Below are 24,806 nucleotides of genomic sequence, written 5' to 3' on the forward strand. Positions count from 1 at the left end.
TTATTCGTTAAACCTACCATATGGAACAAGACAATAGTCTTCCTTTTTCCAGAGTTTTCCTTTTAGCAGTTTTAGTTACATTACAGTAAGATATTTTGAGAGAGACCACATGCATATAACTTTTATTATAGTAAATTTTTATAACTGTTCTATGTTATTAGTTCTTATTGATAATCTCTTACTGTGCCTAATTTTAAATTAAACTATATCATAGATGTGTACATAAAGGAAAAAAAAACAGTATATATAGGGTTCAGTACTAAACACAGTTACAGACATCTGCTGGCGGTCTTGGAAAACATCCACCATGGATGAAGGCAGGGGTTACTGTAATATTTTGACACTTTGCAGTCTACAGATTATTTACAATTTTTTAATTTATCATTATATATTAGCATTACTCTCATTTTATAGAGAAGTAAAGAAAATATTTAAATATTTAACTAAGTAAGCTAAGCCATCAAGAGCAACCTGAATAAGAGAGCCAATGAAACCTAGTAAATGGACCATCTTCCAACTAACCCTTCACCCTTCCCTATTGACATTCCACTGCAAAGTAACAAATGATGCAATGCTGCCTCCCTGCATCAAAAGACAACCCAGGTTTAGATGGAATAAGAGTAGTGGGAATTATAGTGGTATTACTATAATCACTCTCAATTATGAAATGTCTACTATTTGGCAAACTCTAGGAAATTATTATCCTCAGTAATAGAACTAGAAGCAGCATCTGCGATACAGGAAGGTCTAACCCACCTAAGGTCATAAGGCTAGTACTCCTGGGATAATAGCAATAGTGCAGATTAGTAAACATACTTTATTCTCCATTTGTCGGCATATGTAACAAATACATATAATGTAAACCAAGACTTTTAAAATAGAAGTTGTTTGTATATTTGTTTAGTTCTAGTTAGGCAATTTTAGATTTTAGGAAGTATTTTATTTTGATTTGATGTGTTTAATGTTGTGTTTTAGAAATAGGATCTACTGAAAAGAGGACTAGAATTGGAATTAGAAAACTCAGATCTTATCCAAATGTAGTATCTCCCTAGGGAACTGTTTGTTCTTGGAAAATTAATTTAATTTAGCTAAGTTTGTATTTCCTCAGCTGTAATTTCAAAAAAATAATCATTTTAAACTCTCTATAAACCACCATGGAATAAATAAACTGATATATTTGAAAGCATTTTGGCAATGTCAAAGCACTGTACTAGTTGAAAGTATTGTTATAGTAATGATAGACTCTTAACAGTAACTGGACTGGTTATCTTTTCTGAAGGGAGGCCAAAAGATGAGCTGAATAAAATAAGCTTAATGTGAATCTTTCAAATTGCTATTGTAGAATCCTAAAGACCAAATTTTGTTATGAAAGTAAGAAAGAGAAAATTTCTAGAATTCAAAAAGTTCAATACAAATAGATAGACAGACATAGATATTAGTGTTTACATTATGTCCGTGGACCAGAGTATCAGACTGACCTAGCTAATAGAAAATAGGCAATGTGGGCTAGACAGGGTGGCTCACATCATAATCCTAGCACTTTGTTTTTCCAGTTTTTGTCCTTACTCATAATTCAAACCATCTGCCAGCCTAAATTTTCATGGCCATAGGACTGACAAGGACCCCATCTTTAGCTGAACTAAGGAAAAGTCCTGCAACAGCATGAATATATTTTGCATTGTGAGAAGGATATGACATCAATTATCCTATACCAAAACCTGACAAAGGCACAACAAAAAAGAGAAACTATAGGCAAATATCTCAGATGAATGTTGATGCAAAAATCCTCAACAAAATACAAATACACTGAATTCAACAGCACATTAAAAAGATCATTCATCATGAACAAGCAGGATGTATCTCATGCATGTAAGGATGGTTTGACATATGCATATAAATCAGTGTGATACATTATATCAATAGAATGAAGGACAACACTATATAATCATCATCATTGATGCTGAAAAGCATTCAATAACTTGCATCATTATTTTGTAATTTAAAAAACTAAAAAAATTGTGTATAAAGGAAATATACCTTAACACAATAAAAGCCATATTCAACAGACCCACAGCTGGCATCATACTGAATGGGGAAAAAGTAAAAGCCTTTTTTCTCAGATCGGGAATAAGACAAGGATGCCCATTTTCACCACTGTTATTCAACAGAGTACTGGAATTCATAGCTAAAGCAATTAGATAAAGAAACAAATAAAGGGCATTCAAATTGAAACAGAAGTGAAGTTATCCTTGTGTGTAGACATTATGATCTTATATTTAAAAAATCTAAAGACTGCACCAGAAATCTATTAGAACTGGTAAGTTCAGTAAAGCTGCAGGATACAAAATCAACACATAAAAATCAGTATCATTTCTATACGGCAATAGTAAACAATCTGAAAGATAAATCAAGAAAGTAGTACCATTTACAAATGAATACTTTACAAATAAAACAAAATGCCTGGGAATAAACTTAACCAAATAAGTAAATAGTTTCTTCAATGAAAAAAAAAAAAAAAAAAAAAAAAAAAAAAAAAAAAAAAAAAAAAAAAAAAAAAAAAAAAAAAAAGGAAAAATATCTTAATGTTCATGAATTGGAAGAATCAGCATTTTTGTTAAAGTGTCCATACTATGCAACACAATCTACAGATTAAATGCAGTTTCCATGAAAATACCGATAGCATGCTTTACAGAAATAGAATACAAAATGTAAAAATATAAATGGAATCACAAAAGACCCAGTATAGAGAAAGCATTGTGAGAAGGATATGACATTTGGTGAAGGCCACAGGCAGAATGAAATAGTGTATATATTTGTTCCCCTACTCCAACAAAACATGTATTAAATATATTTTATACTCTGCATGATATTCCAATACAGCATTATTTATTTCTCAAATTGTTCAAGCTTTGGCCATTGGCAGCTATTTCATTTGGCTGCTGCATAATTTTCACCCCTATCTTTTCTTCATAGCACTTGTTACTTTCTTATTATTTATTTATTTAAATATATTTAAGAGATGCAAGTATAGGTTTCTTATATGCATATGTTGCATAGTGGTGAAGTCTGGGCTTCTAGTGTACCCATTACCCAAATAGTGTACATCGTACCCAGTAGGTACTTTTCCAGCCCTCACCCTCAACACTATCCTGTAGTCTCCAATGCCCATCATTCCACTCTGTATGTCAATGTGTACATCTTATTTGGCCCCCATGTATATGTGACAGCATGCAGTGTTTAGCTTTCTGTTTCTGAGTTATGTTACTTAGGATAATGGCATCCAGTTCAATCCATGTTCTTGAAAAGACATGATTTTATTCTTTTCATGGCTAAGTAATATTCTATGATGTATTGACATCACATTTTTCAAAATCCAGTCCTCCATTGATGAACACTTAGGTTGATCCTATAACTTCACTATTGCGAATAGTGCTGTGGTAAACATATGAGCACAAGTGTCTTTTTGATATAATGATTTATTTTCCTTTTAATAGATAACCAGAAGTGAGATTGCTAGATTAACTGGTATTTTTTAAAGTTCTTTGAAAAATCACCATACTGTTTTCCATAGAGGTTGTATTAATTTGCATTCTCACCAACAGTATATAATATCATTTTCTCTAAATCCTGACCAAATCTGGTGTTTTTAGACTTCTTTTTTTTTTTTTTTTTTTTTTTGAGATGGAGTCGTGCTCTGTCACTGGGCTGGAGTGCGGTGGTGCAATCTCGGCTGACTGCAACCTCCGCCTCCTGGTTCAAGCGATTCTTCCACCTCAGCCTCCCAAGTAGCTGGGACCACAGGCACGTGCCACCACACCCAGCTAATTTTTTTGTATTTTTAGTAGAGATGGGGTTTCACCATGTTGGCCAGGATGGCCTCGATCTCTTGACCTCGTGATCCGACCGCCTCAGCCTCCCAAAGTGCTGGGATTACAGGCGTGAGCCACTGCGCCGGGCCCATTTTTAGACTTTTAAATAATATCCATTTCGACTGGTCCAAGATGATATCTCATTGTGATTTTAATTTGCATTCCTCTGATTATTAGTGATGTTGAGCATTTTTTCCCATTTTTGTTGGCACTTGCATACTTTCTTTTGAAAACTCTGTATTCATGCCCTTTGACCACTTCTTAATGGGGTTATTTGGCTTTTTTGTTGCTGAATTGGTTTCATTCTTTGTAAATTCTGGATATTAGCCTTTTGTCCAATGCACGGTTTGCAAATATTTTATCCTATTCTGTAGGTTGTCTCTCTATTCTGTTGATTGTTTTGTTTTTTGCTTTTTGCTGTGAAGACCTTTTTAGTTTAATTAAGTACCATTTGTCTTTGTTTTTGTTGCATTTGCTTTTGAGAGCTTGCTCATAAATTCTGTGCCTAGGCCAATATCCATAAGTGTTTTTCCTATATATTCTTCTAGAATTTTTATAGTTTCTGGTCTTACATTTAGGATTTTAATCTATCTAGTTTTAAATTAGATTAAAAAATAGTTTTTAATCTAATTTAGTTTTAAATATGTTGAGAGATATTGGTCCAGTCCATTCTTCTGCATATGGCTTTCCAATTTCCCCAGCATCATTTATTGAATAGGGTATAATTTCCCCAGTGTCTATTTTTGTTGACTGTGTAGATTTGTTGGTTGTAAATATGTGGCTTTATTTCTGTGTTCTCTATTTTGTTCTGTTAATCTATAAGTCTATTTTTATACCAGTACTATGATACTGTGGTTACTGTTGCCTTGTAGTATAATTTGAAGTCATGTAATGTGATGCTTCCAGCTCTGGGTGTTTTTGTTTATTTTGCTTAGGGTAACTTTTATTCAAATATGCACACTGATGACAACTTACTCTGGTTTCATAAACAACAAGCAAACCAAAAATACTCTAAAAATAAGAACTCTACATTATAACTCCATCCCTGCCCACTTTTTATTGTTTCCATTCATACCTTTTCATACTATTTTTTTAAAAGCTGTTGTAATTATTTTTGATAAGATTGTATTCTAATCTTCCTACTCAAGATAATATGAGTGGTTTGCACATGACAATTATACTATCAGAACATTTGTATTTGTTTTGTACTGACTGTTTCTAGTGAGTTCTGTGTCATCAGGTGATTTCTTATCACTTGTTAATATCATTTTCTTTCAGACTGAAAAACTCCCTTTATCATCTCTTATAGAACAGGTCTGGTATTAATGGAATTTCTCAGTTTTTGTTTGTCTGGGAAAGTATTTATTTTTCCATGTTTGAAGGATATTTTCACGGGTATACTATTGTAATTTTTTTTTCTTTTAGTACTTTGATATGTAATGCCACTCTCTCCTGGCCTGTAAGGTTTCCACTGAGAAGTCTGCTGTCAGATCTGTTGGAGTTCCTTTATATGTTGTTTCTTTTTTCGTGCTGCTTTTAGGATATTTTATTCTTGTCCTTTGAGAATTTGACTATTAAATGTTTTGAGTTAATCTTCTTTCAGTTAAATCTGCTTGGTGTTCTATGACCTTTTGTACTTAACTATTGGCATCTTTCTCTAGGTTTTGAAAGTTTCTTGTTACTATTTTTTTAAAATAAACTTTCTATCCTTCTCTCTCTCTCTCTCTCTCTTTCTCACTCACTCTCTCTTTGTCTGCCTCTCTCTCTCTCCCCCTCCCTCCCTCCCTTCCACTTTCCTCATTAGGGCCAATAACTCTTAGATTTGCCCTTTGGAAACTATTTTCTAGGTCTTAAAGATGTGCTTTATTATTTTTTCTCATTTTTTTCTCCTCTGGTTATGTGCTTTTTATATAGCTTGTTTTCAAGCTCACTAATTCTTTAGTCTGTTTGATTAGTTCTGCTGTTGAGAGACTTTGATGTATTTTTCATTTTGCCAATAGAATTTTTTAACTCCAGCAATTCTGCTTGATTAAAAAATTTTTTTTTTAATCTCTTTGCCAAATTTCTCCGACAGGACTTGGAATTTCTTTCCTGTGGTTTTTTTTTTTTTTTTTTTTTTTTTTTTTTTTTTTTTTTTTTTTTTTTTAAGATCATGGGTACATGTGCAGGTTTGTTACATAGGCAAGCTTCTATCATGGGTTATCCTGAACTTTATTGAGCTTCCTCAAAACAGTTATTTTTAATTCTCTTCCTGAAAGATCATATATCTTTTTCACCCTGGGATTGCTCACTATGGTGCCTTACTTCGTTTATTCAATTAAGTCATGTTTTCTTGGAAGTTCATGATGCTTGTGGATGTTCTTCAAGATCTGCGCACTGAAGAGTTAGGTATTTGTTTTAATCTTCTAATTCTACTTGAGAAATACCCACCTACTTGAGAAAGCTTTCAGGGTATTCAAAGGGAATTGAATATTGTGATCGAGCCTCTGGTTACTGCAGCCATATTTGCACTAGGGGGCACCCCAAGCCCAGTAACATTACAACTCTTGCAGAATCATAAAAGCACAACCTTTGTGGGCTTTGATAAGATCCGGGAGAATTCTCTGGAATACCAGACAGAGTCTCTTGTTCTGTTTCCTTACTTTTGCCAAGCAACCATTGTCTCTCTTTCCTTGCTGGGCTGCCTGGAAGTGGAGAAGGGTCAATGCAAGCTCTCCCCTGGCCACCAGAGCTAGGACTACCCTGGGTCACAGTAGGGGGTCTTTCCCAAGGTTCTTGGTAACTACTGCCTGGCTACTGCTGATGTTTATTCCAGGACCAATGGCTCCTTAGTCAGCAGGTAATGAAGCCCTTCAGGGCTGAGTCCTTCCCTTCAGAGAGACAGGTTTCCTTCTGGCCCAGGGTGGGTCTATAAATGTCAGCCAGGAGCTAGGGCCTGGAATTGGGGGTTTCAGGACTCTGCTTGTTGCTTTATTATACTGTGACTGAGCTGGCATCCAAGTTTCAAAACAGAGTTCTCTTTACTCCTCCCTCTCCTTTCTGCAAGCAGAAGAAGTCTCTCTCCAAGCTGTATTACATAGGGTATAGGGTTGGGAGAGGGATGGCACAAGCACTTTATTGGCTGCCCCAGCTGGTGTCTCACTGGGTTGCATGTACCCCAAGTCCACAGGTTCTGAGCCCAGTATAGCACCAGGACTTGCCCAGGGACTGCAGTCTTTGTGGCTTTTCAAATATATTCAGTATCCCAAGGCACTTGAGTCCACTAGCAGTAAGGTTTGTTGGAACTCAGGTTCCTACTGCTGAGGCACAGGATTCCCCTCTGGCTAAAGATGCTCTAAATGCTCCCTCTATGGGTTCCAGCCAAATTCTGCTCTGTATTGTGTTCCACTGTGACAGGGCAGCACTGAGGTCCAATGCAAAGTCCCACAATGACTTAACTCTCCCTCACCCGAGCACACAAATTCTCTCTCCACAAGGCATGTTGTGCTGCCAGAGAATAAGGGAGGGGTAATGAGACACTACAACACTGTCTTTCCTACTCTCCTCAGTGCCTATTTCTTTGATATAATGTTAAAACCAGGTATTGTGATCATTGACCTGATTTTTGGTCTTTATGAAAGTGCTTTCTTTTGCGCATAGTTGTTCAATTTGGTGTTCTCACAGGGGTATGATCACTGATCCCTGGGGGGTTGTATTCAGCTATCTTACTCTACCTTCTCTACAGCATCCCATTACTGACTAAAATTTCTTAATACTCATCTTAAAGCTTATACAGATGATTCTTTTTTTTACTTCTGTATCATGCAGCATGCTAGTAGGAAAATCACAGCACAAGCAAATATAGAAATTTGAGGACTACTTAAAAAAAGACAATTTGCAAATTTTGACAGAACAGGAAAACTGTAAGAGTTCAGCAAGAAACAGTAGCATAACTTTTATCTCTTTATCCTGAAAGAAAGAGCAGGGAGAGGGAAGAGTAACTGGAACTTGGAGATATATATCTATATCTGTAGTAGTCTGTTTTCACACTACTGTAAATAACTGCCTGAGACTGGTTAATTTATAAAGGAAAGAGGTTTAATTGACTCACAGTTTAGCATGCTGGGGAGGGCTCAGGAAATTTACAATCATGGCAGAAGGAGAAGCAAGTCACATTCTTCAGTAGGTGGCAGGGGGAAGAAGTGCTGAGTGAAGGGGAAAGAGCCCCTTATGAAACCACCAGAGGTCATAAGAACTCATTTACTATCATGAGAACAGCATGGGGAAAACTGCTTTCATGATTCTATTATCTCAACCTGGTCTCTCCCTTGACACATGAGGATTATGGGTATTACAATTCAAGATGAGATTTGGGAGGGGACACAAAGCCTAACCATATCAATCTCTCTCTCTGGGTTTTAGGTTGTATATATCTGTATCTGTATTAGTCCATTTTCACAAAGCTATAATAACTGCCTGAGACTGGGTAATTTATAAAGGAAAGAGGACGGATGGATAGATAGATAGATAGATGCAGAAAAGGCCTCTGATAAAATTCAACATCATTTCATGTTAAACACTGTCAATAAACTAGGTATTGATGAAACATAATCTCAAAATAATAAGAGCTATTTATGACAGACCCACAGCCAATATATTGAATAGGCAAAAGCTGGAAGCATTCCCTTTGGAAAATAGTCTCACCAGTCCTATTCAACATAGTATTCAAAGTTCTGGCCAGGGCAATCAAGCGAAGAAATAAATAAAGCATATTCAAATACAAAGGGAAGAAGTCAAATTATCTTTGTTTATGGATTATATAATCCTATATTGAGAAAATTCCACCATTTCAGCCCCACAACTTTTTAAGCTGATAAATAACTTCAGCAAAGTTTCAGGATACAAATCAATGTGCAAAATTTGCTATCATTCCTATAAACCAACAACAGACAAACAGAAAGCCAAATCATGAATGAATTTCTATTCATAATTGCTACAAAGAGAATAAAATACTTAGGAATACAGTTAGCAAGGCAAGTGAAGGATCTCTTCAAGAAGAACTACAAATCACTGCTCAAGGAACTCAGAGAGGACAAAAACAAAGGGAAAAACATTCCATGCTCATGGATAGGAAAAATCAATTTTATGGAAATGGTGATACTGCCCAGAGCAATTTATAGATTTCATGCTCTTTCCATTAAACTACCATTGACATTCTTCAAAGAATTAGAAAAAAAATTTTAATTTATATAGACTGAAAAAAGAGCTCATCTAGCCAAGACAATCTTAAGCAAAAAGAACAAAGCTGGAGACATCATACTACTCAACTTCAAACTATACTACAAGCCTACAGTAACCAAAACTGCATGGTACTGGTTAAAAAAAAAGAGAGAAAGAAAAGAAAAAGATAAATAGACCAATGGAACAGGATAGAGAACTTATAAATCTTGAAAATAAGACCCCACACCTACAACCATCTGATCTTTAACAAATCTGACAAAAGAAAGCAATGGAGAAAGGATTCTCTATTTAATAAATGATGCTGGGAGAACTGGCTAGTCATATGCAGAAAACTGAAACTGGACCCCTTACTTACACCTCATACAAAAATTATCTCAAGATGGATTTAAGGCTTAAATATAATACTGAAAACTAAAAACCCTAGAAGAAAACCTAGGCAATAGCACTCAAGGCATAGGCATAGGCAAAGATTTCATTTTGAAAACACTGAAAAGAATTGCAACAAAAGCAAAAATTGACAAATAGGATGTAATTAAACTGAAGAGCTTCTGTACAGCAAATAAACTATCATCAGAGCGAACAGACAATTTACAGAGTGGGAAAATAATTTTTGCAATCTATCCACCTGACAAAGGTTTAATATTCAAAGTCAGCAAGGAACTTAAACAAATTTACAAGGAAAAAACAACTCCATTACAAAGTGGGTAAATGACATGAACAGACATTTCTCCAAAGAAGACATTTGTGCAGCTAACAAACATGAAAAAATGCTCAACATCACTAATCATTAGACAAATGCAAATCAAAACCACAGTGAGATACCATCCCATGCATCAGAATCTTATTAAAAGGTCAAGAGGCCAGGCATGGTGGCTCACGCCTGTAATCCCAGCACTTTGGGAGGCCATGGTGGGTAGATTGCTCAGATCAGGGGTTTGAGACCAGCCTGGCCAACATGATGAAAACTCATCTCTACTAAGAATACAAAAATTAGCTGGGCATAGTGGTGTGTGCCTGTAATCTCAGCTACTAAGGGGGATGAGGATCATTTGAACCTGGGAGGTGGATATTGCAGTGAGCCAACATTGTGCCACTGCACTCAAGCCTGAGCAACAGAGTGAGACTCCGTCTTAAAAAATGAATGAATGAATTAATTAAAAAGTCAAGTCAAGAAACATCAGATGCTAGTGAGGCTGCGAAGAAAAGAAGCACTTTTACACTGTTAGTGGAAACGTAAATTAGTTCAACCATTGTGGAAGACACTGTGGTGATTCCTCAAAAATCTATAAGCAGAAATACCATTTGACCCAGTAATCCTATTATTGAGTATATACCCAAAGGAATACAAATCTTTCCATTATAAAGATGCATGCATATGTATGTTCATTGCAGTACTATTCACAATAGCAAAGACATAGATTCAACCCAAATGCCCATCAGTCACAGACTGAATAAAGAAAATGTGGTACATATACACCGTGAAATACTGTATAGCCACAAAAAGGAATGAGATCATGTCCTTTGCAGGGACATGGATGGAGCTGGAAGCCATTATTCTCAGCAAACTAATGCAGAAAACCAAACACTGCATGTTCTCACCTATAAGTGGGGGCTGAATTATGAGAACACATGGATACATGTGGGGGAACAACACATACTAGGGCCTGTCAAAGGAGCATAGGGAAGGGAGAGAATCAGCAATAACACCTAATGAGTGCTGGTCTCAGTACATAGGTGATGGGTTGTTCTGTGCAGCAAAACACCATGTCACACATTAACCAATGCAACAAACCTGCACATCCTGCTCATGTACTCCAGAACTTAAAATAAAAGTTGATTTTAAAAATCAAAAAAAAAAAAAAGGAAAAAGAAAGAAACTGATCCTTTCCCCCAGCCAAATTCATTAAAATCTTATATAAGCTTTCTACCTTTACCTCATCACCAAAGACATATTCAGGTAAAACAGTCCTTTCTTTCCCTTTCTTCCTGAGGATATGCTGGAGCATACTGTAAGTAAGGTTCTCCTAATGAACGCTTTGAACTAATCAAGTTAACATTTGGTGCTTCTTCCCTTGGAATCCCAGTGGGCCACATCTCAGAATGGTTTGGGGTACTCTACTTTTGGGGAGACTCTTGCAGAGGGTTTGCCCGACTAAATACAGACATATCTTTCTTGGCCACCCTGAAAGATGGAGTGGGTTGAAACTTGGCACTACTGGTTCACCTGGAGGGGGACTCCTTCCCAAAAGGTGATAACAGGTGTCATTCGCTTTAGAAAATTATCAACAGAATAATCAGCATGAAGGACCCTCCTGTGGGAAAGTTAGGGCCATTTTAATAACAGAAAACAATGAATGCATTTAACTGAAATCTACTAAATATATATTTTAAAATTATGTATTTGATGATACTCATTTTTTAAATAGAGGAATCCAACACATAACAATGACAGCAACTAAGAATTCTGGAAATAACTAAGGCATCAGTAACTTTGTATGAAAACTATAAATTAAAATGAAATAAGCATTTATCCTATCTTTCCTTTCAAGAATTGATAAAAGATAAAAAATCTTTATAGAAAAATTCTTCTTAGAAAATATAGAAACAAATTTTTAAAAATTGCAACATGTAATGAAATAATTTATTTGGAAGCAATCTTTCATTAAAAGATTGTTGAGGAATTTTACAATAAAAGGATCCCTGATCAATGGTGTTATTGTGTAAAATGTGACAATCTTCTGATCCAATGCCGTTTGAAGCACATAGCACCAGCAGTAACATATTCTTGACCAAAAAGTTGAGCCTAAAACTAATCAAACCTTCTGGGATAACTTCTCTTTATAGAAAATATTGGGAATAAAGGGATATTTTAAATGACGTGGGGCAAACAAATTTAGAATGTGGGACATTTACAACTATCCCAGTTTGTACAATAAATTCATGACATTTCATAGCATTTACAATAAAAATAGGAGTAAAAATAGGCAAAAAAATGTCAATAAGCATTTCATCACAGAAGATATACAAATGGCAATAAAACACAAGAAATGTTTGACATAGTTACTTGAGAAACACAAATTAAAATCACAGTGAGCTACTTCTCACTGCCCACCTGTTAAAATGACTAAAATAAAAATAAAAGTGACTACATCTAGTATTTTACCCAGAGTATTTTATCTTGCTTTATATTGTTCCAATATTTTTGCCCTGAACTTTGGATTCTTCTTCATTCTTAATTTTTGAATGCTACTTTTTAAAACTCTTTTAGTTTTTGTTGTTTTGTTTTGGGGTAGGTCCAATTATTTCTGTGATGTACTCAGACTCCAAGCCTGGTCTGGTGCCCTCTGATTTCCTTTTTCCCTGAATTCTGTTAGGGTGTAGACATAAATGATTACCCAACATTATTCCATAGGTCACAAGATGTGTAACTTCTCCAATTACTCCTGCAGATAACACCACTATCTGCAGGAGTAGAACCTATGATTGGCATTTTGAAATGTCTTTTCAGGCTTTTCTGCATGTCTAACAACCAAAGGCTCCACCTGTACCCTCCAATCACTACTGTGGCCTTACCCAGAAATGACTCAGTGCACGTAAAGAGCATTTCATAAAGAGCATTTCCTACAGCGGGATTGCATCCTCAACCAATCATCAGCAAACACCCACTGCCTACACATCCCCTCCCCTTCCTCACTCCCCTCACCCCCTGAACCTCTTCAGCATCCCCCCACTTCCCCCAAACTATACTTGAAAAGCCATAGCCTCCAAATTTGGGGGGATACTGATTTCAGTAATATTAAAATTCCCATCTCCTCTTCAGTCAGCTCTGCATGAATTAAGCTTTTTCTCTATTGTAATTCTCCTGCCTTAATAAATCAGCTTTATCTGGGTAGTGGGCAAAATGAATCCATTGTCAGGTTACATTACTTACTCATCCCACATTGTTTCTACTATTACTAACTTCTTGCATTGATGTGGTACCCTTGGTACCATTGTTGAACTGTTGACCTAAAAGGAAGAATCTGAGGCAAAATTAGAGAGTATATAGGCTGGGAGCAGTAGCTCACATTACAGATCCCAGCACTTTGGGAGGCTGAGGTGGGTGGATCACCTGAGATCAGGAGTTCGAGACCAGCCTGGCCAACATGGTGAAACCACGTCTCTACTAAAAATATAAAAATTAGCCAGGCATGGTGGCATGTGCCTGTAATCCTAGGTACTTGAGAAATTGGGGCAGGAAAATTGCTTGAACCTGAGGCAGAGGTTTCAGTGAGCTGAGATCATGCCTCTGAACTCCAGCCTGCCTGGGTGACAGAATAAGACTCTATATAGATAGATAGGTAGGTAGGTAGGTAGGTAGGTAGGTAGATAGATAGATAGGTAGGTAGATAGATAGATAGACAGACAGACAGACAGATAAGAGAGTTTATTTGGGTCATACACTCCAATTAACAAGCAGACTTCTAAAGGCGAAAAAACAAGGACCAGGAATGCGCTGATACGAAGTTGTCAGAAATTCTCATTGGTTTATAGAAATAACACTGATAAGTGATTGGCTATACACTGGTAAGCTAGAGGATATAGGTTATAGTGTCCAGTGTGGCATTATTAGGTCAATTTACAGCTACTTGTGGCAACAGCAAGCAGTTGTAAGAGATAAACAGTTAGCTCAAAGGGGAGAGTAGAGTGTGACTGTGGTCTCATTTTAATGTCTCTCGGAGGCTAATAGTCAAAAGGACTTGCATCCCTACAAATTCTTTTTTTCCCTTAATACATTATAATGAACTAATGTTCAACATTTACACTGGGGCTCATTCTTTGTGTTGTATAGCTTTAAGGGTTTGATAAACACATAACGTCATGTATCCACCATTACAGTATCATAGGGAATATTCAGTGCCCTAATAATCTACTGTGCTCTACCTATTCATCTCTTCTTCCCCACTATCCCCTTGCAAGACTAATTTTCCATCCCTCTATGGTTTTGCCTTTGTCATATAGCTGTAATCATACAATATGTAACCTTATCAGTCTGGTTTATTTCACTTAGCAATATACATTTAAGTTTTCTTCATATTATTTTTTGGCTGAAAAGCTCATTACTTTTTATTTTTGAAAAAGACTTCATTTTATTTTGTTCAATTTATTCCTAAGTATTTAGGCCTTCTGTAACCATGCATTCAACCAACTGCAGATAAAATATATGTATATTTAATTTGATTGAGGGATCCTGGAACCAGTCTCCCACAGATACCAAGGGAGGACTATATTTCATGTGTTGGTGCTATAGTAAATGGCATTATGTTTCTAGTTTCAAATTCAAATGGTTCATTGATGGTACATTCCAAGGCAATTTGAATTTTTATATCAATGTTGTATCTTCCAATGCTGATATAATCACTTAATATTAGTTCCAGAAAGTTTTTTGTTCCTTGACTTTTAGAATTTTTATAGACAATTATATCACTTGCAAACAAAGACAGCTTTGTTTCTTCATGATCTGTATAGACTTTATTTTTATTTCTTATCTTATTACATTAGTTAGAACTCCCAGTACATTGTTGAATAGGAATCAAAGAAGAGATATCGTTCTCTTGCTCCCAATTTTAGGAGGAAATCATTTAGCTTCTCTTCTCTAATTATGTTAACTTAGGGATTTTGAGTATATTATTTACTAAGATTAAAAAAAAAAAAAAGTCTCCTCTTTCTAGTTGGCTGAAAATTTCTCATCATGTATTTTGTGTTAGATTTTGTCAAGTACTTTTTCCGCATCACATTTATCTATATAATAATATGATTTTTATTCTCTAGACTGTTGATATGATGAACTACATTAATTGATTACTCATGTTAACCCAGCCTTGCATACATACCTTGAATACTTTTAATAAATTCTACTTGGCCATGGTATGTAATTCTTTTTATGCAGAGTTAGAGTCTATTTGCTGATATTTTCTTGAGGAATTTTGGAACTGTGTTCATGAGTGATATTGTTCTAGTTTTCTTTCAATGTCATTGTCTGGTTTTCATATTTGTGTAATGCTGGCCTCATAGAATGAGTGTTTCCTCTGCTTCTATTTCTGGAAAAAAAATGGACAGTATTGATACTATTTTCTTCTTGAAACATCTAGCAGCATTTACTAGCGAAACCATCTGCATCTGGTGACTTCTGTTTTGAAAGGTTTGTAATTACTGATTCAATACATTTAATACATACAGGCCAAATTATGTATTTCCCCTTGCTTGAGTTTTGGTAGATTTCTCCTTTCAGAAAATTGCTCTATTTCGTCTAAGTTATCAGGTCTGTGGGAACAGAATTCTTCATAATATTCCTTTATTATTTTATTCATGCCTGTGGGATAAGTAGTGGTGTGACCTTTTTTCATTTCTAATATTAGTAATTTGTGACTTTTCACATTTTGTTCTTGCTTAGTATAATCAAAAGTTTCACAATTTTATTGATATTTTCAAAGAATCAGCGTTTGGTTTCCTTGATTTTTACTATAAGCTCCTTGCTTTTAATTTTATCGATTTCTGCTCTTTTATTAGTTCTTTTCTGAATATAATTTTGTCTTCTTTGTTTTAGTCTCCTAAGGTTGAAACTTATTATTTTTAATGTTAGATTTTTTCTAATGAATGCATTAAATGCCATAAATTTCTGTGTAATCACTGCTACTTCTCACAAATTTTGATAACTTATATTTTCATTTAATTCAAAATATGTTAAAATTTCTTTTGAGAATTTTTCTTTGGCCCATGTGTTCCTTAGAAGTGTGTTGTTTAATCTCTATATTTTGGGATTTTCTAACTATATTACCATGATTTCTTATTTAATTCCATTATACTCTAAGAACACATTTTGTACAATTTATACTATATTCTTTTAAATTTAATAAGGTATGCACCATGTCATTTTAAACTGCCCAGAACTTCTGTTCATTTTCTAATTTTATTGGATGAAATTTAAATCTGCTTCACAAAATTATGTCCCTACATATTTTGAAATGTTATAAGATATTTCCTGAATGTGGAGGAAACCAGTAGGCTAGGATCCATTTTGTCGAAGAGTCTCCAGTGCTCTTAACACTGGCCTTTCCTGTATATTAAAGCAGGGATACCTCTAAAAAATGATACTTGCATTTTTAGGTTACCTATGACTCTACACATGAAAAAATGAAAGTATTAGCATGAAATAAAACAATTGAAGCTTTTTGTAGTTTAGTAAAAGTGGGTGCAGGTTGAACATTTTGTGTGGCTTTAGGAGAATATTAATAACCTTACAGTGGTCTTACTGAAAAAGAATTTGAAATAATCTGAGATGTGCTAGAAAAGTTGTACTATGATATCTTTCTTCCATTTTTATACCTTATCTTTTTCAAGCAGGACAGCCTTGAATGACCTTACATTTGCATAATGGCTTCGCTGTACTTTTAATCTTTCTGTTTTCCTGTAAGTTTTCTTTAGAACATTCCACTTGCCAGCTGGAAACAATTTGGTTAGGACGAGTGACAAGGTCTGCAAGTAGAAGTACATATTGAGAAAAGGTTAGGGTTATCGGGTCCCCTATCTGATATGTGTAACATACGCTTTAGCAATTGGATATATGGCATAGAACAATGAGTTTTCTGGTCAGAGCCCACCAAAGGGAAGAGATGTGGACAAGTCAGTGTAAGGAATATTCCCTCCTGCTCCTGTTATATGAAATTTAACAGGAGCTGGTGAAATTTTCTGTGTGGAAGTTGGACTCATCTGGGGAGAAAATCTATGTTGTTGTAACACTTGAGATTTTAGAGTAACAATAAAAGCTTTTATATTCACATCAGAAGAGCAGTGACACTCGCTAAGTCTAATGTCGAGGGATCTGTTCTTAAATCTCCAGAGGTGGTTTTCAGCCTGATGAATTCTGTATCCTCCCGCTGTTTGGTTTATTTGTTTATAAATTATCCAGATCTACTATACTCTAATAGCAGTAAAAATGCAAATGCTATTTGCCAATTTTCTTGGAAATTGTCTAATGATTTAAGATCAATTTAGTTTCAGGTTAAGTGATTATTATTTACACAAGGGCTATTTCTAGAAAAAGAGTTGTAAATTATAGTGAATTTTTATAAGTCATTGTGATGAATATGGCATCTTTCTATACCTGAAAATTCGTTTGTTTCTGGAAACATTAGCAGAAACTGACTTTCTCATGCTGACATTTTAAGGATCTTCACTTCTTCCAGATTCCTATATTTTGGACATTTCACTGCTCATTAGATTCTCCACCAAGGATAATGAAGGAGATAGAAATAAGAAGAATTTGGCTGGTGAAAAAGATTGTCACAATGATTGATATAGTGACTAACTAAAACTCGCCAAGTATATGAGAATTTTCTTATTTTAATATGTTCTCATGGCTCATAGTTAGCTAAGATCTTATTATGCATACAGGCACTTATTTTACATTTCAGGAATCTTCATTACAATTCACATGTTTTTTGTGTAAGATGTCATATTATTTGTTTTATTGTGGAGACTTCTGTTGTACATGCACGAAGAATTTCAGTTTCTGTGGAGCCTCAATGTCTAATGATGTTTGTCATTAGTTTTGGTGCTCTCCTATACTAAACGTAGGTTTGATTGGCATGAACAGTCACTATATTCCTATCCTAGGATTTTTTCCCATTTAGATAATCACATTTAAAAATCAATATTGTGCATTTTAATGAAGAATCTTTTTTAAAGTTAATCTTCTAAAAAACACCAGAGCAGATTTTTAGCTTGTATCTGAAACACAGCCAGAAAAAGTTTGGCAATGTAGCAATCAGACAATCAGTCATTAGATAATTTTTATTTTTCTTTAACTTGTTTATGAGGCCACACATAAAAAGGAGTAATGAATCTTACAGGAAAATCCTGTAAAGAATATAGAAGGAGGTGGACATAAGATAAGGTAAAGGAGATTTAAACTGATGAATCCTCAAATGATTTCATTAAAATCTAAAGGTTGCATAATTCATAATGAGGATTTTTTAATTATTAAGAATGCAATAATTATTTACAACTGAGGCAAGATACCACTTTCTCTCATACAGCTAAGAACAAGCTAGTTTGAAGAGACAATGATTCCAAAAAGTATATGTGTTGCGTTTTCTGCAAGAGATTCCAAAAGCACCCCCCTTCTCAGTGTACCAGGAAAACAGCCCCACTTGTCAGTTAGCCAATGATATGAGACTTCCCTGTTCAATAAAGTAGTTTCATCCTTTCTAAATTCAAACAAGATAAGTTCGCTGGACACAGCAGAAACTGAGATGAAGAAGACAGTGCATCTATTTTCAATTTGGTGGAGGGAATAAGCAAAGCTTAAGATAAAATGTCAGAAGCATGTTAAAAGACAGAATCCTCTACCTCACCAAAGAGCTACTGTAGATACACAAAGATGACAGGGACCTTCATCCATTCTAACAAAGAAGACTAGGCTGGGGTGCAAGAGGATCTTTAGTCCTACTGTGACCTCCAGCTTTTCCTTCTACCTGTGGTTTCCTCCAGCCTCATCTCCAGCCCTCTTGTTTGGGATATTTAACTTTTAAGAAACTGCTAGTTTCCACAGTGGCTATTCTATTTTACATGGACACCAATAATACACAGGGTTCTACGTGTTCCATTTCCTTTGATATTTTAGTATTTTTCATTTCAACCATTCTAGTGAGGATGAGGGTGTTGTCACATCACACTGTGGTTTCAATTTGCATTTTTCCAGTGATTCAGTGGCACTAAACAACTTTTCATATGCGCTATGGGAATTATTATACATAGATTTAGTAAAATGTTCAAGTCTTTCATCCCTGTTTTAATTGTGTCGTTTTTCTTTTCATAATTAAGTTATAGGTGTTCTTCATATAATCTTAATAAAAACTAGTTGTCAGATACATGTTTTAAAAATACCTTTTCCAAATTTGTGGCTTGGCTTTCACTTTTGTAATATTGTTTTTTGATAAGCAAAATATTTACATTTTAGCTAAGTCCAATTAATATTTTCTGTTTATTATTAGTAACTCTTGAGCCCACCTAAAAATGTTTTCTAGCCCAAAACTTGTGAACATATTTTATTTCAGAATATTTATAAATTTAACACATTTAGAAATGTTAACATTTAGGCATATGAACCATCTCAAATTACTTTTCTGTATGTGATATGAGAAAATTTCAATGTTTCTTCCCATGTAATTATCTAGTTGTTCCACCATTATTTACTGAAAATAATTTCCTTTCTCACATTAAACTTGTTTGGTACCTTTGACAAAAATCAGTTGACTATATGTTTGGAGATCGAGGCACTGAATATCTATTTTATGCTATTGGCTTTTTTTTTTTTTTTTTTATCCTAACTCCAACAGCATCGTCTTACTTATTCTAGTTTTACAATATGTACTAAAATCTGGTACTAAAATCCTCCAACTTTGTGTTTCTCCTTCAAGATTGTGTTGGCTAGTCAAGAGCCACATAATGAAATTTTCATTTTTAAATAAGTTTCTTCAACCTACATATAAATTTCTGCAGAAAATTCTGCTGTAATTTTTTGTTAGAATTGCCTTGAAATTACAGATAAATTTAGGAGAAATGACATCTCAATAAAATCAAGTTTGCCAATCTTTAAATTAACATATTTCTCTGGGTTTTTTTGAACATCTTTAATTTCCATCAAGTTTTTATAGTTTGTTGTATGGAGCTTTTACATTTTTGTTAACATCTTCCTACATTTTTCATTTTTGAAAATATTATAAATGATAATTTTGTAAATTTGGGTTTTCAGGTTTTGTTTGGGGCTATTCTATAGATATGCATTGATGTTTTTACATTTACTTTATATCCAGCGATATTGCTAAGTGAGTTTATCAGTTCTAGCAATTTCTTTATTGATGGCTTTGATTTACATTTTTGATACACACAATTATGTCATTATAAAAATATAGTTTTATTTTTCCTTTTATTTATATATGCTCTTTCTTTCATCTTTCATTCATTCTTTTTTTTTTCCTCTTTTCCTATTACTTTTCCTAGTATTAGGTAGGACCTGCAGGACAATATTTTTAAAACATTGATGGTAAAATTGGAACTCTTTTCTTCCCAAATATAGGAGAGAAATATTTTACAATTTTGCCGCTAAATATAATATTACCTGTATTCCCTGTAGGTTCTCCTAAATCCTTTTTGTCATTTTAAGTAAGCTTCTATTTCTAATTTGGTAATATCATTTCTATAGCTAATTGGTTTTGAATTTTAATTAAATAATTTTTCTTGAGATGATTGTTTTCTTTATTATGTGTATTGATCGATGGTGATGCTTGATTTATGAATGTTAACCTAAACTTTCTCTCTTAAGATAAAACTCATTTAATCATGATTTCAGGTATATTGATGAATTTAATTTGCTAATACTTATAAAAAATTTTGGATAATGGTACATTAGTCAGTTTTCACACTGACTGAAACTGAGTCGTTTATAAACAAAAGAGGTTTAAGTGACACACAATTCTGCATGGCTGGGGAGGCCTCATGAAACTTACAATCATGGCAGAAGGCAAAGGAAAAGCAGGCACCCTCTTACATGGCACTAAGGGAGACAGAGAGCCAAAGGGGGAAATGCCGGACACTAATCAAACAACCAGATCTCATGAGAACTTCCCTACTATCAGAAGAACAGCATGGGGTAAACCATCCTCATGATCTAATTACCTTCCACCATATGCCTCCCTCAACCTAGATCTCATCTAGAATGAGAAGTACAATTCTAGATGAGATTTGAGTGGGGACACAGAGGCAAACCACATCAAATGCATATTTGTTTTTTTTTCCTTTTAATATCTGTGTCAAGATTGTACTGGTTTTATGAAATACATGTGAATATATCTTCTCTTCTATTTTCAGAAATATATAAGATTGGCATTTTCTTACCAAAAAAAAAAAAAAAAAAAAAAAAAAAAAAAAAAAAAAAAAAAAAAAAAAAAAAAAAAAAAAAACTTTTGGGGTAGCTTCTTATTTCTGTTCATGTCTTCCCCATCCAATTGTTTAGCTGTTCTTCTTCAAATTCATGTACATGTTTATAATAGGCATTTAGAATCACTGTCTGATAATTTAAACATCTAGTTCAACTGTGGCTTGGCTCCTGTAAGCTCTTTTACATCTTCAAAATGGGTAACACTTTCCTACCTTTTTGCTTGTCTAGTACTTTCTGTTATTATACCCTGGACATTATTGATGATCTGTTGCAGACAATGGATTGTGCTATCTCTCTGCTTTGGAGGCATTTGATTACAGGTAGACTGTTTATTTTCTTCAGCCTTGTATTTTAAGGATGAGTTTATTTCAGTTTTGCCCTTAGTTCTAGAGCAAAGAACCTGCCAAAGTATAAAGTAGTCAGAATTAGATCTTCACTTTAAATGTATGCCTGTTTGAGGGTTTAACTGAATGCTTGGCTTAAATATTAAGTAGTTTGGACTCTAGTTGAGTCAAAACTTTATCATCTACACAACTTTTCGTGCACTATTTTTGTGGAAATGTCTGCTGAGCTGTCAGTCCCTCATCAGCAGTTTACTGCTATTATGCCTTACAGAATTTCACTTTGCACCCCCAGGATCAGAGGATAACTCCTTTACAGATATACGGATAGTGAGACCTATGGCTACCTTCCCTCTGCCAACATTCTCCAAAAATTCCAGCCATGTTAGTAGCCTCCAAACACAAAACTCTGGTTTTACTCTATCCAGTGAGAATTCTCCTTTCTACTTTCAAGCATTGGACATTGCTCCAGGCAGAAAGCCATGCCAAATAGAATGCTTCCCCTCCATTCCCAACAGGATCTCAGCCTTACAATGGCTTCTATCCTATAGCTATAAATATTTGCTTCACATAAATGGTCTAGTTTTATAGTTGCTTAGATAATAAGGTAAGTCTAATTCTAGCTCCTTTAACAAAGCTGGAACTGGAATTCCTGGCTTTTTCTAGATAGCCCATATTCATTATTCAAGATAGCAGCTTTAGCTGGAACTCTTTTCCCACCTCTGGATTAGAAATCTCAGTTACAACGCCATCTAAATTGTTTATAATTCTGCTACTATAGTATTTAACCCATTTTTTGTGTTTATTTGTTTAATCATTTGTCTTCACCAATCTATTGTAATCTGGTGAATGCATTGTCACCTCTACCTAATTAATATGCTCATAGGAGCTTATCAAAATACATGACACATGGTGAGAATTCAACAAGTTCATCGTAAATAAGTGATTAACTAATATGTTCATTTCAACATTTCTATGTGCCTTTCACAGCAGATGTCTTCATTATTTATCTTGAAGGTAAAAATAATTAAACAGTCATTTTGTAAATAGTCATGAATATTTACTATGCTTCAGATATATTCTAGGTAGTATGACATTTTCAAGGAAGTATATATGAGGGTTTATTACTTTATTGAAAACAAAGACTTTAGTGGCAGACAATTTACAGTGCAGTGTGATGGAAATATGAAAAGATGCCAAAGAGTTGGTCAGGTGATGTGCTATGCCTATGTTAAGAGTGCTAATATTAGATTTTCACATAACTAATTTTCATAGTCCTAAAATCTTCTGACATTTTCTTCCCTTTGAAATATTTACTTTCAGAATAGTAAACTTTTATTCACAAACAATAACTATCTTTAGGAACAAGAAGCTCAGAAGTACTAAATTTCTTCATTCCTTTCCTACCACAAGTTTAGAATTCACAAATCAGCTTAAACACTTAATAAAAGATGTAATCTCTTCCTTCTCCTTCCTCTAAATCTTCTCAAGACAGTCTAAAAATCACTTCCTAGGTATAATGTTAAGATAGAAATTAGCAACTCAGGGTTGAATTCCTAGGAGGTCTCATTCTCTGTGAGCTCTGAAACTAGGCTCTATTTTGAAAATTACAGAACATCAGAGTTTCTCTGTAATGATGTTGGTCAAATATCTGACCTGAAATGATTATATAGAGAAATTCAACACTGAAGAAAAAGGAGTTTCTCATAAAATGAGAAGACATTAAACAATACTCTGATGGTAAAGATTTCACGTAACAATGTATGGTTTTGATCCCCTGGAACAAAATTGACATTAAATTAAGACATGCCCCAACCATACTGGAGTGTCATGGGTTTTAGACATGGTGTCTTAAGTTTGATGAGTCACAATAGAGAGCCTGTGTCACTTGCTCCACAAATTCTACCACCACATAAAGTTTCCAGGTGTGGTAGAATACATTTGTCCTCTTTTGCTTGGAACCCTGGTAAAGTGCTCAAGAGGAATTTTCTCATTCAGGTGAGAACAATGCCCTTTCTCTTCTAAACAAGTGGCTGTTTCTTTCCCAAAACCACAGATGTACAGAATAGTGATAAAAGTACAAATTTATATGCTACCTCCTACTGAAACTTCCAAAGACCAAAAAATGAAAAAAAGTGAGGGGCTTATCTAAAAGATATATTGAAGCTATACACATTGTCTTATATTCAGGCAATATGTGATGCTGGTGTTGGGCTGAGGGGCTTAGACATTATTCTGATATATGGTGATGCTGGGGTAGGTTTGGAGGTAACTGTTGTACTAACAATCACATATTCTCAGAAATCTTGATCCTTTGAGGTATGTCTAGAAAAGGAATAGCGGTTCTGTCAGAGGACCCAGTAATTGCAAGAAGAGTATCACAGACTACGTGCATATGCTGGTGCCAGAAGACCTTTTTGGACAAGTTCAGCCTGTAACAGAAATGGCTTTTAGTACAGAACAGTTCCATTCCCAATTGTGTTGAGATGTTGCGCTACCCAAGTACATCACAGGTACACAGGAATTAGGATGCTGAGGCTCATTTGGGTAAAATTACTCACAGATGCTTCTAGCAATGATGGTAGATTGAACACACACATTTACCTCTATATCCTCCCTAAATCCCGTGAAATGACCAAAAGTGTGTGAAATAAATCCAAAAGGCAAAAGAATTGAATAGGAGATGAGAGTAAACCAATTTTAGACCTGAAAGGCAAATGAGCAAGTGGTTTCTCATTGAACAAATCAAATAGAAAAGTTAAAACATAACATGCAAAGAAGTAAAACAATAAATAAAGCAAGCTAATTCACACTACAGAACACCAAAGTTTACAATTTTGATACTTTGATGAGTTCTGAAACTGAGGGCTCCCTTGGGGATGAAAATCACAAGAGCAAAGAAATTTGTTTTGAAAACAGACATCTCCACTGTGTCTAAAACAGTGTTTGGCATATTGTAGGCACTTGGTAAATATCTGTTGAAGAAATAAACTAATCAAGTCTCCGTAAAGAACAGCTGCACCCCCACCACTTTGTAGGACTGTAAGTTTAATTACTGAAGAGATAGAACAGAAGGGCTCTGGATTTAGAAACATCAGATACAGCAGAGGGTAAGTATAAAGACAAAATTTGTGTCTGTACACTAAATGATGGGAACCAGCCCTCTCTCTTTGACCCTGAGAATACTACAAGATTATTCTCTGAGAAAACAATTTTAAGAGGAAGCAGATACTAACAGAAGTTCTGAATAAGCTGCACAGACAAAACTACCTACAATGAATCTCAAAAAACATATTTTCCTCTCTCTCTTTCTTACACACACACCTCCCTTTTAATTAAGGTTAGTGACTCACTATTAAAGACATGGATTTGAGAAAGTTGAGACATTAGAGAAAA

General features: G+C 34.7%; 1 long non-coding RNA gene and 1 other non-coding gene across 4 annotated transcripts in view; one reads left to right on the top strand and one right to left on the bottom strand.

Annotated features, from left to right (window-relative positions):
* Positions 1–24,806, bottom strand: part of LOC119473668 — a 423,651-nt gene that overhangs the window by 55,498 nt on the left and 343,347 nt on the right. The window lies entirely within an intron of this gene.
* Positions 23,039–23,103, top strand: LOC119473672. The gene has a single exon (XR_005202880.1). It is a non-coding gene; the product is annotated as a small nucleolar RNA SNORD78 (small nucleolar RNA).

This window comes from Cebus imitator, unplaced genomic scaffold (genome assembly GCF_001604975.1).
Source record: "Cebus imitator isolate Cc_AM_T3 unplaced genomic scaffold, Cebus_imitator-1.0 Scaffold175, whole genome shotgun sequence".
Taxonomy (NCBI): domain Eukaryota; kingdom Metazoa; phylum Chordata; class Mammalia; order Primates; family Cebidae; genus Cebus; species Cebus imitator.